This window comes from Bos javanicus, chromosome 6 (assembly GCF_032452875.1).
Source record: "Bos javanicus breed banteng chromosome 6, ARS-OSU_banteng_1.0, whole genome shotgun sequence".
NCBI classification, from domain to species: Eukaryota; Metazoa; Chordata; class Mammalia; order Artiodactyla; family Bovidae; genus Bos; species Bos javanicus.
Window position 1 is genome coordinate 90,795,953 of NC_083873.1, and position 18,031 is coordinate 90,813,983.

Sequence of the window (18,031 nt, forward strand, 5' to 3'; positions counted from 1 at the left end):
TGTTCAGGCGTTGCTAAATACATGCTAAGCATTTTATATGCCAAAGCAGCTAAAAGGGTGAAATCCCAGGAGATATCAGGATTACAGCCCTGTCCTAGATCAGACTTGGCCCCGGGGACATAGCTGAGAAAACACTAGACACCGACTCTCATGACCTTGATTCATGGAAAAAGCCAAATCTGCTTACAGTCAAGGAAGCCACTTTGCACCTTAGTTCTGGCAATGTTTCTCAGGGACTATCAAGACAGCTGAGGAATTTTGAAAAGGAGGAGCTGAGGAAACGGTGAAAGAAATAAAAGGCAATTAGGAAATGCCCATATACAGATAAAATGTAGGGATACACATTTAAGCAGTTTTCTTCACAATCCTATGAAAGCAATTTAAAGGTTTTTTTCACGTGTGAAAACAGGTTTACGGGGCAGTGCCAACATTTGAACCTTCAAAATCTACACTTTTAGGTTGCTCAATCATTTTGTTATATGCAAAATACATGGGCTGTCACTTTTAGGAAGTTAACTTTGACATGGTTTTCCTTAGAAGTAGCATAATACATTAAATGCATATTGCCCTTCATATCTAATACTTATGTACCAGCCACTCATCTACTTTAATTGTTTAATCCTCACAATAACCCTATAAAGTAGTTACTATTTTTATGCCCATTTAACACATGAAGAAACTGAGGCTTAGAGAGGTCAAGTAACTTGCCCAAGGTCACCAGCTGCTACTCTGGTGGAGCTGGGATTCAAACACAAGCAGTCTGCCTTTTTTGTACACTCCGTGGCATGCCCTTTACCACAAGCTATTAAATATTCTCATTGTACCAACCTTTCTATTGGTTGACATTTCTGTTTCCAGTTTGAAGCTCTTATGCACTTTTATTCTTCATGTGCTCAGTTGCCAAGTTGTTTCCAACTCTCTGCAATCCCAAGGGCTGTAGCCCGCCAGGCTCCTCTGTCCATGGGACTTCCCAAGCAAGAATACTGGAATGGGTTGCCATTTCCTTCCCCAGGGGATCTTCCCCATCCAGGGATCAAACCTGCATCACCTGCATTGGCAGGCGGATTCTTTACCACTGAGCCTCCAGAGAAGCTGTGATTTTTCACCAGGTACAAAAATTTCTCTAGATCTGTGATTATCAGAAATCAACATGCATCAGAATCACCTGGAGAGCTTGTTAAAACACACAATGCTGGGTCCCATTCTCAGGGTTTCTAATTCAGCAAGTCTGTGTTAAGGCCTGAAAATCTGAATTTATAATAAGTTACCAGGCACTGCTTGCTGCTCTAGGAACCACACTTTAAAAACCACTGATCCATGGGAGGGATGTTCAAGAGGGAGGGGACATATGTATACCCATGGCTAATTCATGTTGAGGTTTGACAGAAAACAAAATTCTGTAAAGCAATTATCCTTCAATTAAAAAATACATTTTTAAAGAAATAGAAGATTAAAGACAAACTAAAAAAAAAAACCACTGATCCACACCATGGGTTGGCAAATATACACTGTTAGGGGCCAGACAGTAAATGTTTTAGGTTTGGAAGCCATAAATGCTCTCTGTTACATATCCAACCTCATCTGCATTTTAAAATACTTTGAAAATGTTAAAAAATATTCTTAGCTCTGTCCATGAGTGCTCAGTCATGTCTGACTCTTTGCAACCCCATTGACTGTAGCCATCAAGGCTTCTCTGTCCACAGAATTTTCCAGGCAAGATTACTGGAGTGGGTAGCTATTTCATACTCTAGGAGATCTTCCCGAACAAGGGATCGAACCTGAGTCTCCTGCATTGGCAAGTGGATTCTTTACCACTGCACCACGGGAAAACCCATTCTGAGCTCTTGGGCTGTGTAAAAACAGGCCTCAGACAAATCTTGCTCAAAGGTTTAGTATATCAGTAGGTGGAGTTATTGGGAAAAATGATTCCGTTATCTTGAATTTTTATTGAAATACCTGAAACTGCTTTCCTAAATCATTATTTTTACTTCGTAAATGTCTCTCAAGACTGTGACCTTTGAATATCTCTCCGTACTTAGAGCTGCTACCTGGATTCAGGCCCCCTTTCATCTTTCCAGAATGATTGCAACAACCTCCTAAGTAAGTAATCTCCCTGTCCTACAGAAATAAACTCCATGAAATACTCACTCCTCTTCAGGCAGTATGGCAAGGAGACAAGTATAAATGTATTCATTCAAGGGCTCAAGTCAAAAACTTCTGTTTTTCTTACACCAAACAGCAAATCACAGTAAATTTCTGTTCCCTCTACCTTCAACATTTTTCTAGATTAAACACTTCTTACTACTATCACTGCTATTATTGTAGTTCATACCACCATCGCCTACTGCAGCAACCTTTTATTTAGTCTTGATGTACTGCTCTTATTTAACTATGGTTTAGCCTCACAGCAACCAGATCCTTTAGAGCTATAAATCAGATAACATTCTCAAAACTCTTCAAAGGCAGCACAATAAAATCCCAAGTCCTTACCATGCAAGGTGTCCCTAATTTAGTCCTCACTTATTACTTCCACGTCTTTTCTTACTACTTTTTCTGTCATACACCTCAGTCCTTCCTTTGACACTTCACATTCCCACCCCAGTGTGGGTCTTGGATGTGAACCTTCATCAGAATTCTGTGAAAAATCAAAATAAACTACATGTACTGATTTCCCAGAGTACACTGAAATACTTCATTCAGGCATTCTAAAAAATAAACTAGGCATGATTTTCCCTTACACAAACTACCCTTCATAGAATTTCAATTAACCTTATACTGCTTAAACAGTCTACTAGCTTGTCTAAACTATTTTGTGACTATTTTGCACTCTATAGTATATATTTCCTATGTTCTCTTCTAGGTTATTTTTTTACAAATAGTTCATCAAATGGTAACCTACACATTGTCTGGCAGAGTGTCCACTCAGTAATAGCCTATAGGGTTCATTCATTAATTTCTCAATACATTCATTCAGTGGCCACTGTTGAGTGCTATCAAGCAAAGCACTAGGCTCGAGATGAGGCAAAAATAAGCATGTTGTCTTCAGGAAATTGGGAGGCGGGGGAGAGATAAAGCGAGAGGAGAAAAGAGAAAAACGAAAAGGTAGGGAGAGACAGGAAAAGAGGGAGAGGGAGAGTCAGAGAAAAACAGGAAGGAGGGAGGCAGTGACAACAGACAGTCCTGTTAGGTGACACTACACTGCTACTGCTGCTGCTGCTGCTGCTGCTAAGTCGCTTCAGTTCTGTCCGACTCTGTGCGACCCCATAGACGGCAGCCCAACAGGCTCCCCCGTCCCTGGGATTCTCCAGGCAAGAACACTGGAGTGGGTTGCCATTTCCTTCTCCAGTGCATGCAAGTGAAAAGTGAAAGTGAAGTCGCTCAGTCATGTTTGACTCTTAGTGACCGCATGGACTGCAGCCCACCAGGCTCCTCCATCCATGGGATTTTCCAGGCAAGAGTACTGGAGTGGGGTGCCATCGCCTTCTCCGGACACTACACTAGGGATACTGAATAGCAATGTGTACTTCATCTTCCTAACCTTCATTGAATTTTTGAATTTATAATTTATTATCTGATATTTTCCCTCTCTTACACACACACCTTGAAAGTTCCACAAAGAGATACTCCTATTTGCTTCTCCAGTCCAGCACTCGGTACTGGCCCACTGAAATTGCTCCCTAAATTGCTCCCTAAAGTAGCTGACAAAGCCTTGTGAGAGCAGAGGAAGGAGAGCACCAAAAGAGAAAAGAGAGCACCACCACTACTGGACTTCTAGTAGCTTTTATACTTTTGCCCTAATTTCTAAAACAGTTTATGATTTTTATTCTTTCTTGATGAATAATAATAGTTTTTAGACTGTGGATTTTTCCCTTGCCTATAATTTAGGCAACATCCCAGAGGTTTTATTCATTACTATTATATTCTAAATACAGAAATATATATTTCTATTCTAAATATATAAATGTATTCTAAATGAGCTTCCCTGGTGGCTCAATTGATAAAGAATCTGCTTGCAATGCCAGAGACCCAGGTTCGATCCCTGGGTCAGGAAGATCCCCTGCAGAAGGGAATGGCTACCCACTTCAGTATTCTTGACTGGGAAATCCCATGGACAGAGGAGCCTGGTGGACCGCAGTCCATGGAGTCGCAAAGAGTTGGACACGACTGAGCAACTAACTCGTACTCTAAATTGTCTGGAAGTATATAGTATCTCTTCTTTGATTCAGTTACGGTTTAGAGAGAGTTGAGATTGTCTAAGCAGTTTGGATTTTTAAACACTTTATTTTTCCTTGCTTTAGTGCTTGTAGTCTGTGAGTATGGTGTGTACATTTCTGTGCTTTGTAGAATTTGTTATTTTCCTTTGTGGTCTAATAGAGGGACAAGTTTTGTAAGTTGTCTATAAAAGTCTAGTTCTATTGAAATATTTTTACTGTTTTTAAATTTCTTTTCATCTTTCTAATAGTTTTTACCTTTTTAACTTTTTATTTTGGAATAATTTCATAGATCTGAAAATTTGCAAAAATAATAAACGGATACCCGTCACCTACATTCCTCAAATGTTAGTATTTACCACATTTGCTTTCTCATTCTCATTAATTCTCTTTGGCTTGTCTCCTATAGGTGGTCAATTCCCTAAGGACACATTTCAATTGCTCCTGCCTTATCCTGTGCACACATAGTGCTGTGCTTACACACTGGCACTCAGTGATGGCTCCTGAACAAACAAATCCAGGAGTATCAAAGAAACCTGCAAGTGGTTATTATGGATACTCTACCAGACAATTGATAGAGTGTCATGTGACCTCCATCCATAAAAAAGCATCTAGAAGAGGTTCTAGTTGAAATTTTCTTTGGACATGCTTTACCCTGAACACTTTAGTGTTATTTCTTAAAAGACTAGGACATTTCCTTCTATATCCACAATACAGTTATCGAAATCAGGAATTAACATTTATACACTACTATAATCTGAGTGAATGAGTGATAGTCGCTCAGTGATGTCTGACTCTTTGTGACCCCACAGTCTGGAGCCTGTCAGTCTCCTCTGTCCATGGAATTCTCCAGGCAAGAATACTGGAGTGGGTTGCCGTTTCCTTCTCCAGAGGATCTTCCCAACCCAGGGATTGAACATGAGTCTCCTACATTGCAGATTCTTTACCATCTGAGCCACCAGGGAAGCCTATAATTTATAGACATTCAGATTTCATCAACTGTCTAATATCAAAAGGAAAAATTGTTTTCTAACCAGGATACAATTTAGGATTACAAATGAATCTAGTTATCATCTGTCACCTTAGTCTTCTGTAGTCTAAAGTAGTTTCTCTGTCTTCTTTCATGACCTTGATATTTTTATTATTATTTTTTAAATATTTATTTATTTGGCTGTACCAAGTCTTAGTTGAAGCATGTGGAATCTAGTTCCCCACCCAGCGATCAAACCTGGGCCCCCTGCATTGGGAGTGCAGGGTCTTAGCCACTGGACCACCAGGGAAGCCCCATGTCCTTGATACTTTTAAAGAGTGCAGGACAATTATTTTGAAGAAGGCCCCTGCATTTGGTAACCTATGTTGTTTCATGGTATTTAGATCTAGGTTATGCATTTTTGGCAAAAATACCAGGGAAGTACTGTTCTGTCCTCAGTGCATGATGGAGGCATGTGATGTCCATGTGTCCTATTACCAGTGATGTTTGCTTTGCTTGGTTAATGCAGTGTCTGAAGGAATTCTCCACTATACAGTTACTATTTTTCCCTTTGTAATCAGTAAGTACCTTGTGTAGGCGACTACTTTATGAGATTATATACATATCCCATTTATCATCATACTTTCACCCAGTTTTAGCAGCCATTGATGACTCTTGGCCGAGTCAGTTTTTGTAATAGTGGCTACCTAGTCATGATTTTTCTAATTCTATAATTCTTAGTTATGACCAACCTAGATAGCATATTCAAAAGCAGAGACATTAATTTGCCAACAAAGGTTCGTCTAGTCAAGGCTATGGTTTTTCCTGTGGTCATGTATGGATGTGAGAGTTGGACTGTGACGAAGACTGAGTGCCGAAGAATTGATGCTTTTGAACTGTGGTGTTGGAGAAGACTCTTGAGAGTCCCTTGGACTGCAAGGAGATCCAACCAGTCCATTCTGAAGGAGATCAGCCCTGGGATTTCTTTGGAAGGAATGATGCTAAAGCTGAAACTCCAGTACTTTGGCCACCTCATGAGAAGAGTTGACTCATTGGAAAAGACTCTGATGCTGGGAGGGACTGGGGGCAAGAGGAGAAGGGGACGACAGAGGATGAGATGGCTGGATGGCATCACCCACTCGATGGACTTGAGTCTGAGTGAACTCCGGGAGTTGGTGATGGACAGGGCGGCCTGGCATGCTGCAATTCATGGGGTTGCAAAGAGTTGGACACGACTGAGCAACTGATCTAATCTGATCTGATCATTGTTTCCACATTGATCAGCTGCATTTCTACTATAGGGAAGACCTTTTCTTCTTTCTCATTTTTAAAAATTCTTTTGTTTATATCAGTGTGAACTCCCAGATTCCTATTTGATAATCCATTACTATTAATGTTTATTTTCATGCTCATGTTTCCCCCATTTGACCAGTGGAAGCCACACCAAGTTAGTTCTCGTGTGTTATAGATTTTAATTGCATGCTATTTGGTGCATAAAAATAAACCACTATATCTTTTCAAAAAGTGAAAGAAAACAAAAAGTCACAAGGGCCTAAGAGAAGACAATGGCAAGTAGAAAATAAATTTAGAAATATATAGGGGGCAAAAATGTGATGATTAGGTATGGCAGGTAAGGGAAAAGTTTAGGATAGGTTCCTTTGCTGGATTTGTCTGAGTGACAAAAGAACCACCATTAATATTCAGTGAGAAGGGGAATACAGAACTTTGGGTTTCTTCTATCCATATGGGTATATAAAATATTATACTAGCTACTTCATTCAATACTTTCTGATCTTAATGCCACCTTAGAAAGATCTCTGACCACTGAATCTAAAGGAGCCCCCGTCACTTTCCATCTCTTACCCTGCTCTACTTCTGTTAATAGCACTTACCACTATCTGACATTCTATTTATTTTTGGTGATTTTTTTTTCGCCCGTGGCTTGTGGGATCTTAGTTCCCCAACCAGGGATCAAATCCAAGTACTTAGCAGTGACAGAGCTAATCCAGTGGATTCATAACCACTGGACCACCAGGGAATTCCCAATCTTTTGCTGTATGGCCTCTCCAATAAATCAAGTTCCATAAGGACTCAGATTTTGTCTGTTTTGACCAATGCTATATCTGTGCCACAAAGGAGACATTCAATATCAATTCATAAATAAATAAACGTGTATGTGTGTGTGTATGAAGGGAGAGAGGGATGGGGGGATAGAAAGAGGGAGAGAGATGGGATCATAATTAACATTGTTTTGTGAGACATTATGTTTTTTCTTAACAGTGTAACTGGATATCACTTTATATTGCTGCTGCTGCTGCTAAGTCGCTTCAGTCATGTCCGACTCTGTGCGACCCCATAGACGGCAGCCCAACAGGCTCCCCCGTCCCTGGGATTCTCCAGGCAAGAACACTGGAGTGGGTTGCCATTTCCTTCTCCAATGCATGAAAGTGAAAAGTGAAAGTGAAGTCGCTCAGTCGTGTCCGACCCTCAGCGACCCCATGGACTGCAGCCTTCCAGGCTCCTCCCTCCATGGGATTTTCCAGGCAAGAAAGAGTACTGGAGTGGGGTGCCATTGCCTTCTCTGCACTTTATATTATTAGTACTTAATTCTTTTCAATGGTTACATAGGTGAGGAATGACATCCTAAGCTTAGAGACTTTAAGCTAAATTACAAAGAAAATTATGAGGATGGAATCAAAATAAATATAAGCTACGTAATAACACATTTCTGCTACAAATTTGAATCAAAAGGACTAGTAAACTTTGTAAGAAATCAGTATGAAAACCTAACCAATAGATATGCAAAGTATGTCCCATTTATAGAAAAAAAGGAATTAGCATTAAACATATATGAAGAGCTGTTAAATGGAAACAATGCAAACCATAAATTGGCAAATATTTTTAAATGAAAACATCCAATTTTCAAAAAAAAGATACCTTGTACATTTTTGTCACAAGTAAATATTAATTCATGCTTCTAAAAAAAGAAATTTAGCAAGACATACCAAAAGCTTTCAGATATCTATACTTTTTGGGTCAATAATTCTACTTCTGGGTATTTATTCCTCCTAAGATATGCACCAAGAAATTCACTGTGATATTATTTATTATCATTTAAAAACTGGAGGCATCTTAAATATCCGATAATAGTGAATGGTTAACTATGACACATATCCTTGACACATATACATCAAAAGCTATAGATTTAAATATTTAAGAATATATTTTTATGTTATATATTTATATTTTAGTATGAAATCAAACATGTTTATGAATCAATCTTAGGTTAAAAAATATAGTTGATACTTTGGTTGTTTTTGTTTTGTTTTTTTAGGTAAGAAATGGATTTATTCAGATTCAGAGAGAAGCGCAGTCCACAGACGAGTGTGGGCCATTGCAGAGGGCAAGTGCGGCCAGTTTTGGGTTTTTTTTTTTTTTACTAAAAAAGGAAAAGAGATCCAATCACCATCAGCAGGTGAATTTTTTAGAAGAGTAAAATTATTAGAATTATATTAACTGATGCTGATTTTTATTATAGACTCCAGCATAAAATACTTCACTGACATTATACTTTATAAAGTTTTTTCCTTTACATCCTCTCATTTCAATCTTATTGGTCTTTGAAGATCAAACAGTTCCATTACCAGAATTTTGCTAATGAAGTGGGTGTTTAAGAGATGACTTTACAAGCATGTTTAAGGACCACACACTTATTCTATATAAGCAAGATAGGACCCAAAACTATGAAGACTAGGCATCAGAAGGGAATCAAATCCAAATCCTTCAAGGATTCTTAGTGTCTTTACTCATCACAATTTTAACCTTTCAAGATTTACATAACATTTAACCTTTTGAGACATACATAACAAATGTCTTGGACCTGCTACCAATTCAGTTAGTAAGGAAGGATTAGACTGCCAGCAGTATAGTCTGGGCTCTGGAGCCAGGCTGCCTGGATTTGCATCCCAGCTTCATCTCATTGCTTGCTAAATGTATGACCTGAGTATATTTCCTCTATATGACCTTGGACAGGATGGTTAACTTTTCTGTGCTTCAGTGTTTCTCATCTGTAAAATGGGCCATAAATATCTACCTTACGGTCTTCCCTCATGGCTCAGTGGTAAAGAATCCACCTGCCAATGCAGGAGACACAGGTTCAATCCCTGGGTCAGGAAGACCCCCTGGTGAAGGAAATGGCACCCCACTCCAGTATTTTTGCCTGGAAAATCCCATGGACATGGAAGCCTGGCAGGCTACAGTCCATGGGGTCACAAAAGAGTCAGACATGACTTAGCAACTAAACAACAGCAATGGTATCGACCTTACTACAACATTATAAAGATTAGATCTGTTAATAAAAGCCAAACACTTATACCATGCCTGGCACATGGTAAATGCTCAATAAACATCAGCACTTCATGTCTGGCTCATGAAAAAGTAAATGCATCAATTGCTTTCAGCTGATTCCTTTTTCACTGCTCACTGCTTTGCTCCGAAGGAACAACTTAAGAGTTGTATATAGCATTTTATGGTTTTCAAAACACTTTCAAAACATTACCTCATTGCAGTTTCACAAGCAATTCACAAAGCAGGCAAGCTGCACAAGGCTAAAAGTGGCCAATTTAGAAAGAGACCCCAGAGTCCCCCATGGCTAATTTAGTGCCACTAAATGATGAGCCCCCTTAGCCTTGGATCAAGCCTTCCTAATTGAAAACCGGTTTCTCAAGAATTTCAGGACTCTCTTGGTGCAGCTGGCTCCTTTATAAAGCTTTTTGATGCAAAGAGAAATCTACTTTGGTGAGTAGGATAAACCTCATTCCTTTTAAGGAAGAAGAGGCAAAAGACCATTATGGACTGAAGAACAAAATGTTCATTTCTCCTGAAATCTTTCCATCCATTATCTTTGTGAGACTGGGACAGGCTAGGACTCAAGAGATGTTCTTCCTCTCCATTCAGGCATTATATGTGAAAGTGTCACACATACATAAAGTGCATAAAAAACTTGTGCAGCCTGCCCATTTGTTGTTCAGTATAAAATGTAAATAAATGACTGCTATAGATGCTGGATTTTCAGCCATGTAGCTGGTTTTGATCACTAAAGTCTTCAAGTAGAGGAAATTCTAAAAGCTACCAAGCTTGACAGAATAAAGGTTGCAAACTCTTGAGATAACTGCCTCAGAATTTAGAGACAATAATCTCATCATAAATCAACACCTAAAGAAATAGGCTTGGGATTACAAAAGTAAGCCACCCTGAATAATGGTTTGTAAATTCTAATGAATTCTATCCAATGCTCAGAAAGTCACGATGACAGCTAAAATCGCCTCAGGCTAAGTGATCTAATCGATATAATACTAACAACTAAAGATAATATAAATAAAAGAAGAGTCATCTGCCCTGAGTTGCCTGGAGTCCAGAAAATGATGACTTTGGAAAGAAGCTTCATCAGTGTTTATCTTGCACTGTTCAGGGTAGACTATATTTGGCAGACATTTAGCCATCTCAGGGCTACAGGCTGTGTTTTATTCTTCAGGACTTTGGCTCAGACAGTAAAGAATCTGCCTGCAATATAGGAGACTCGGGTTCGATCCCTGGGTTGCAAAGATCCCCTGAAGAAGGGAATGGCTTCCCACTCCAATATTCTTGCCTGGAGAATTCCATGGACAGAGGAGCCTGCTGCTGCTGCTGCGTCGCTTTAGTCATGTCCGACTCTGTGCGACCCCATAGACAGCAGCCCACCAGGCTTCCCGTCCCTGGGATTCTCCAGGCAAGAGCACCGGAGTGGGTTGCCATTTCCTTCTCCAGTGCATGAAAGTGAAAAGTGAAAGTGAAGTCGCTCAGTCGTGTCGGACTTTTAGCGACCCCATGGATTGCAGCCTTCCAGGCTCCTCCGTCCATGGGATTTTCTAGGCAAAAGTACTGGAGTGGGGTGCCATTGCCTTCTCCCAGAGGAGCCTAGTGGGCTACAATCTGTGGGGTTGCAAAGTGTCAGACACAACTGAGCAACTAACACTACAGTCTGAATATGAGATGCCTTGAAGGTATCTAGGCTTTCCTTGTGGTTCAGCTGGTAAAGAATCTGCCTGCAATGCGGGAGACCTGGGTTCGATCCCTCGGTTGGGAAGATCCCCTGGTGAAGGGAAAGGCTACCCACTCCAGTATTCTGGCCTGGAGAATTCCATGGACTGTATAGTTCATGGGGTTGCAAAGAGTTGGACACGACTGAGCAACTTTCACTTTTTTCTTTTGAGGTTATCTACCTCTCACTAAGCACTCAGACCCAGAGGAGGGTCCCTGGTCAGTGGATATTCTGTTTACTGGAAAGGCGTATCTGCTTCTGTGAAAAGGCATTCTGGGGTCATTAATCAGTCTCCAACGGATTGAGTGTCAACTCCTATCCCTGAGCCAGATTTCCTCATGGAGGGATGAGGGGCAGAGAGAGGTTGTACCATAAGAAGCCAGAGCTGAGGACCAAATCCTCCCCTTAAATACAGAAGGATGAAACACATGGGATCAAATCCCTTTTTCTTCACTGACTAGTTTTGTTGACACTGGTCAAGTTAGTTTATTTCTTTGACCTTTAGTTTCCTCACGGATACATAGCCAACTTTAGGGGACTTCCCTGGTGGTCCAGGGGTCAAGACTCCGTGCTTCCACTGCTGGTTCAGTCCTGGTCAGGGAACTAAGATGCTGAATGCCACATAGCGTGGCCAAAAAAAAAAGAGCCAACTTTAGGGTTGTTGGGAGGATTATTTGTAGTGTTTAGCACAGTGTCTGGCATGGTAGGTGTAAGAGTCTGATTCCTGTTATAAAACTGAGGCAGATCTTCAACAACAGGGGACCCCAACACAGCATTTCACAAAGTTAGAAACAGACACTAGCCCAGGACCACCCTCCCTCCTTCCAATCTTCATTCTCCTCTTGGGTCAAATACTTGGTTTGACAGTGCAAACAAACCACAGTAAAAGACTTCGTCTTAAGTAGACAAATTCACGAGGAGGAAATGGATACCATACCTTTGAAAGCAGTTTATTCAACTAGTCTCTTTCAACAACCAGGCTACAGAATTATTCAGGGCAGTAAAAAGCCAACTGTATGCAAAATAAAATGCATTCATCAGCAGACAGAAAACTTAAAAAGTGGCAGAGCTGGTGTGAAACTTCTTCTCATTGGAAAAAGATCATCATAAAAATCAGGTAGCTGATACACAGTGAAAGTATTTTGGCTTTCTTCTGCCTTAGCCAATTGAGCGCAAAATACAGCCAATTCCTCATGCAAAGTGTCAGCATCAGCCCTTAATTTCACCCACACATTTCCAGGTATGACCACTTCCTTGTGGGTTCTTGGCTTGCTGAACTCTTGGCTTCCGGCAGAAGAACACGCCTCTGAGCTTTACCTCAGCAGGAAGCATATAAGAGGTTTATGATTAAGGCAATAATCTTCCTCACAATGAAAGATTTGTCCTACCCTTCTGGCCAGACCATCAGCCTGACTTATATATATAGATATATATCTACCCTTCTCCTTCCAGGTTGCAGCTCTGACATCTGACTTGTTACCTTGCACTCTCTGGGTGAGCCCTGACAGTGGAAATACATTTCCAGGGTCCTGGCAGCTGGCTCAAAACTGACAGAAGCTCTCAGTGACATTCTCGTATATAGCTGGGCTTCAGAGATCCCAGGCCTGATCCCTAACTCCAGAGCCAGGACCCCAGATTACTCAAGTTCTGGTGATGACCTGAAAAGGGAATGGCAACTTAAAAGTTACTGACCAAAGGACTTCTATGCACACGAAAGCAGACCCAGATAAAGTGTGTTCATAAGAGCAATAATGTTGGAAACAGTTTTTCCCTAAGCCACCAAGAGTTGTAGAAAACCCAAGGAACTTTCAGCCTTTTAAATGTCAACAAAAGAGTAATAAGAGAGTTTGGAGGCTTCTCTATAAGCAGAGTTGGGAAAAAATAAAAAAGCACTAAGAAAGACTGTTTCAGATTAAGTAAATGTGACTTCCTTAAATGCTGCTCATAAACCAGAAGTTTTTAATCTAAGTCTCAGCATATTTTGAGGGGTGGAGATAGAGGATGTTTAGGAAACCATGATTTTGTACATATGCGTGCATGGATCTTTTTTGCCCGGAAGGTCCACATTGCATTGCCTTCTAAAATATATCTAACTTAAAAGGTTAAGAACTAATGATCTAAACCACATTCTTCTTCAGTGTGTATCATGGTAATAATGAGTTGTTTATTTAAAAGAAGGCTTTACAATATAAAGAAGCTATTCTCATTCAAAAGCCATATTTAACTAAAAGTCTATGCTAATCAGTGACTTTAGTTTACCACATGAAGGGATGCTAAACTATTTCCTGGTTTTGATGTTGACTACAGTGAGACAGGATGTCAAATTGGGGGAGATGGGGTGACAGTTGCACAGGACCTCCCCACATTAATCTATCCTTATTTTATTGCAAAATCAAACAGTTAAAAATTTTAAAACATAAGTTCTGGAATCTGGAGGAGATTTGTTCTTAAACCCAGCTCTGCGTTTATAACTTGCACGATGGTGGAAAAGTTATTAAGTTCTCTGAATCTGTAAAAAGGCACAACTGCAATTCCTATCTCATAGACCTGCTGGTACAGATATAAACTATTATGATTACTGTTAGGGCAAATGCTCACAGCCTGGATATCAGCCTTCACTGGGTGACAGGTACATGGTTTTCATATATGGTTGTTAAAGTGGAAATTGTTTCCTTTGGTGTAATCTTGGAAACAAAAATCCTTAAAGTGGCAGTAAACAGCATAAACAAGGAACTACTTTTCAGAAATCAGAAGAAAGAAAATCTAGTTTAACAAAGACCATAGTGAAAAGTGAAAGTATTAGTCACTCAGTCGTGTCCAACTCTTGAGACCCTGCCAGGCTCCCCTGTCCATGGAATTCTCCAGGCAAGGATACTGTAGTGGGCAGCCATTCCCTTCTCTACGGGATCTTCCCGACCCAAGGATTGAACCTGATTCTCCTGTATTGCAGACAGATTCTGTACCGTCTGAGCCACCAGGGAAACCTCAACAGAGACCATAAGGGGTTAGTAAAGGAAGGAACACACAAAAGACACACAAAAGCAGATGAGGCAAATTTTCACAATGTGTACACCAGTCCATATTTGCTCAGCATCATGGTGTGCTTAAGGACTTAGAATCTTCACCTAGATCATTTCTGTTTAATATCAGACAAAATAATAATGATACTGGGCATTGCACAAAGCCACATGTTTTCCATTAAGGATTTAAACCTAAAGCTTGGAAATTGGCCAATATTATGGCTTTTAAAAGAAAAATAAAAGGATAGTTATATAAGTCATCATTTTTATTAATAGTTTGCTTTCAAGGAGTGTCTATACTAAGGTTTAAGACGGAGGTTTGCTCAGGGTGCGGTGAGAACAAACAGAAGGGGCAATGCCATCAACCTGGAGGCTCAGAATTCCTGGAGATGACACCCGAGCTGAATCTTGACATAAGAATGAGCCATGCTTCCCAGGTAGCTCAGTGGTAAAGAATCAGGCTGCAACAGAGACGTGGGTTTGATCCCTGGGTCAGAAGACCCCCTGGAGAAGGAAATGGCTACCCAATCCAGTACTCTTGCCTGGGAAACACCACGGACAGAGGAGCCCGGAAGGCTACAGTCCATGGGGTCACAAAGAGTCAGACACAACTTAGCAACTAAACAACAACAACAAAAGAATGAGCCAGGGAAGAAAGTGCAATGGTTGACAACAGCTGTCCCAGGCAGAAGGAAGAGCAAGTACAAAGCTGGAGCAATGGTGACATGTATTGGCAAGAATAGGCAGTTTGGTGTTACTACAACATCAGCTTCAAGGCTGAACACAATATCTCAAAAAGGAGGGGGGCAGGGTAAATGGCATTTAAAGAAATTTTACCTTTAAGCTTTTCCACTGTATACAGATCCCAGAAAAAGTATTTGCACAAACACTTTGATCCCAGAACCTACTTCTATGACAGGCAAAGATGACAACACAGAGGTCTAAGAAAAGCCGGGCTTAATTTCCATGAAAAAGCTCTGCATTTCTTCCCTATTTTTCTGCACAAACTGAGAAAATATAGAGATTTTAAATACTTAAAAGCAGTTCTGTTTCTTTCTCTTGGACTAGGAAGGGGTCTGATGACCTTTGCTATAAAATGTGGGGTCTTAAAAAGGAATCACAGAGGAAGCTAGAATGACATTTAGTCAAAGAAACCCATAGAAGTGACTGGTTTCTGCCAGTTGGCTTAGGGATACATATTTCATATCATTTTTGGAGATTTCTGGTCTGAGGGCTAAACATCATTGCTCATTTTATGGGCACCGGAAAGCAGTATCTAGTGAAGGAAGCATATTCATTGGTTACCTGGGTGTTCTTTGGAAGGAATGATGCTAAAGCTGAAACTCCAGTACTTTGGCCACCTCATGCGAAGAGTTGACTCATTGGAAAAGACTCTGATGCTGGGAGGGATTGGGGGCAAGAGGAGAAGGGGACGACAGAGGATGAGATGGCTGGATGGCATCACCAACTCGATGGACGTGAGTTTGAGTGAACTCCGGGAGTTGGTGATGGACAGGGAGGCCTGGCATGCTGCAATTCATGGGGTCACAAAGAGTCGGACACGACTGAGCGACTGAACTGAACTGACGTTTGTTGCATGTATTTAAACGTTGCAGAGCCTTCATTTTTAATACTTCTGTTCTGGTTGGTCTCAAACCAAGACACTGATCTCACACCCCAGTTGCTCTGTGGTATCTTGGCAAACAGAGCACAGCCCAAGATGCACATCCCCCACCCTTGCTTTCAGAGCCTCCCTAAGAAGAACTAAAGAGCCTCTGGATGAGGGTGAAAGAAAAGAGTGAAAATGCTGGCTTGAAACTCAACATTCAAAAAACTTAAGGGCTTCTCTGGTGGCTCAGGGGTAAAGTATCTGCCTGCCAATGCAGGAGGCACGGGTTCAGTCCCTGATCTAGAAAGATTCCACATGCCACAGAGGAACGAAGCCCGTGTGCCACAGTTATCGAGCCTGTACTCTAGAGCCTGGGAACTACAACTACAGAAGCCTGCATGCGCTAGAGCCTGGACTCCACAGCAAGAGAAGCCACTGCAATGAGAAGCTGCTGCTGCTGCTGCTACTACGTCGCTTCAGTCGTGTCCGACTCTGTGTGACCCCACAGACGGCAGCCCACCAGGCTCCCCCGTCCCTGGGATTCTCCAGGCAAGAACACTGGAGCGGGTGCCACTGCCTTCTCCAGCAATAAGAAGCTGGCGCACCACAACTAGAGAGTAGTCTCCACTTGCTGCAGCTAGAGAAAAGCCCGCACAGCAATGAAGAACTGGCACAGCCAAAAAAAACAACTTAAGATCATGGCACCTGGTCCTATCACTTCATAGCAAATAGAAGCAGAAAAAGTGGAAGGAGTGACAGATTTTATTTTCTTGAGCTCCAAAATCACTGCGGACAGTGACTGCAACCATGAAATTTAAAGACACTTGCTTCTTGGAAGGAAAGTTATGACAAACCTAGACAGTGTAGATATCACTTAGCCAGCAAAGGTCCATATAGTCAAAGCTATGGTTTTTCCAGTTGTCATGTACGGATTTGAGAGTTGGACCATAAAGAAGGTTGAGCACCCAAGGACTGAGGCTTTCAAATTATGGTTCTGGAGAAGATTCTTGAGGAGTCCCTTGGACAGCAAAGAGATCAAACCAGTCAATCCTCAAGGAAATCAACCCTGAATATTCACTGGAAGGACTGATGCTGAAGCTCAAGCTCCAAGAAACAGAAAATCTAAACTCTTGCCCTGCATTTTATTAGCTGTATGACATGAATAAGCTATCTGATTTCTCTAAACTGCAGTATGACTTTGAGACATACCTAGGACAGAATAGGTTAGTTGCCCTTCCTTTTATCTTTCCCTTCAAAAACCAGAGAATCCTATTTTATTTTTAAAAGCTGTTGTCTTGGAACTATTATCAAGCTTCATTCCAATCTTCTGTGTCCTGTGTCTAGGACTTGCTCCGACTCCTTCGCCCAAGTCACTGAACCCCTTGTCCCCTGGCTCCCTGTTCCCTGGACATGTAGATTGGGAATGTGATCCCTGCCTTGAATGACCTCCCAGGATTTGCTGTCTAGACCACCTGTCAACCCACTGCTGATTCTGGATTTTCCTGCTTGCTGCTGAAAAGCCAACCATGCCACGCAGCAGACTTTGAGTTTGATCTTCGAGATCAGGTAGGAGTTAGGATTTGGATCAATGGAGAGAACGCGGTTGGGCAGTCCAGCTAGTGGGACATGAAGAACAAAAGGAAGAGCCAGGAAAATACAAGGTATCAGGGAACATGGAGGGGCTTGGAGAGGACTTCTGGACAGTAAAAGGGCAAACTAGGAACCCACAGGCCAGATTCAGCTCACAGTTGTTCTGCTTAGTGTCACAGGGTTCAAAAGATTTTTAATTGGCTGCTAATTTTATTTTATTTTATTTTTTTGGCTGCGTGGCATACAGGATCTTAGTTCCCTGACCAGGGATGGAACCTGTGCCTCCTGCAGTGGAAGTGTGGGGCCCTAACTGAAACAGATGCCCAAATTCTCTTGAAAAAGATAACAATTTGACAACATTGAACCCACAGTCCACATGGAAACAATGGAGAGAGCAGTAGATGCTGTCTGTTCCCTTGGGATGGGGCTCCTCCCTCCAGTCTCTGTAACCCCCACTGCCACCGGCTTCGTGTCTTCATTTACTGACCTGCCTCTCTAGGTGATGGATAATTATTTAGTCAATTAGAATGGGAGGTAGAGAAGAAGAAGAGA

General features: G+C 41.3%; 1 protein-coding gene across 1 annotated transcript in view; it reads right to left on the reverse strand.

Moving 5' to 3' along the window:
• G3BP2 (G3BP stress granule assembly factor 2) overlaps nucleotides 1–18,031 on the reverse strand; it is a 92,850-nt gene that overhangs the window by 37,942 nt on the left and 36,877 nt on the right. The gene's annotated exons all lie outside the window — the stretch shown is intronic.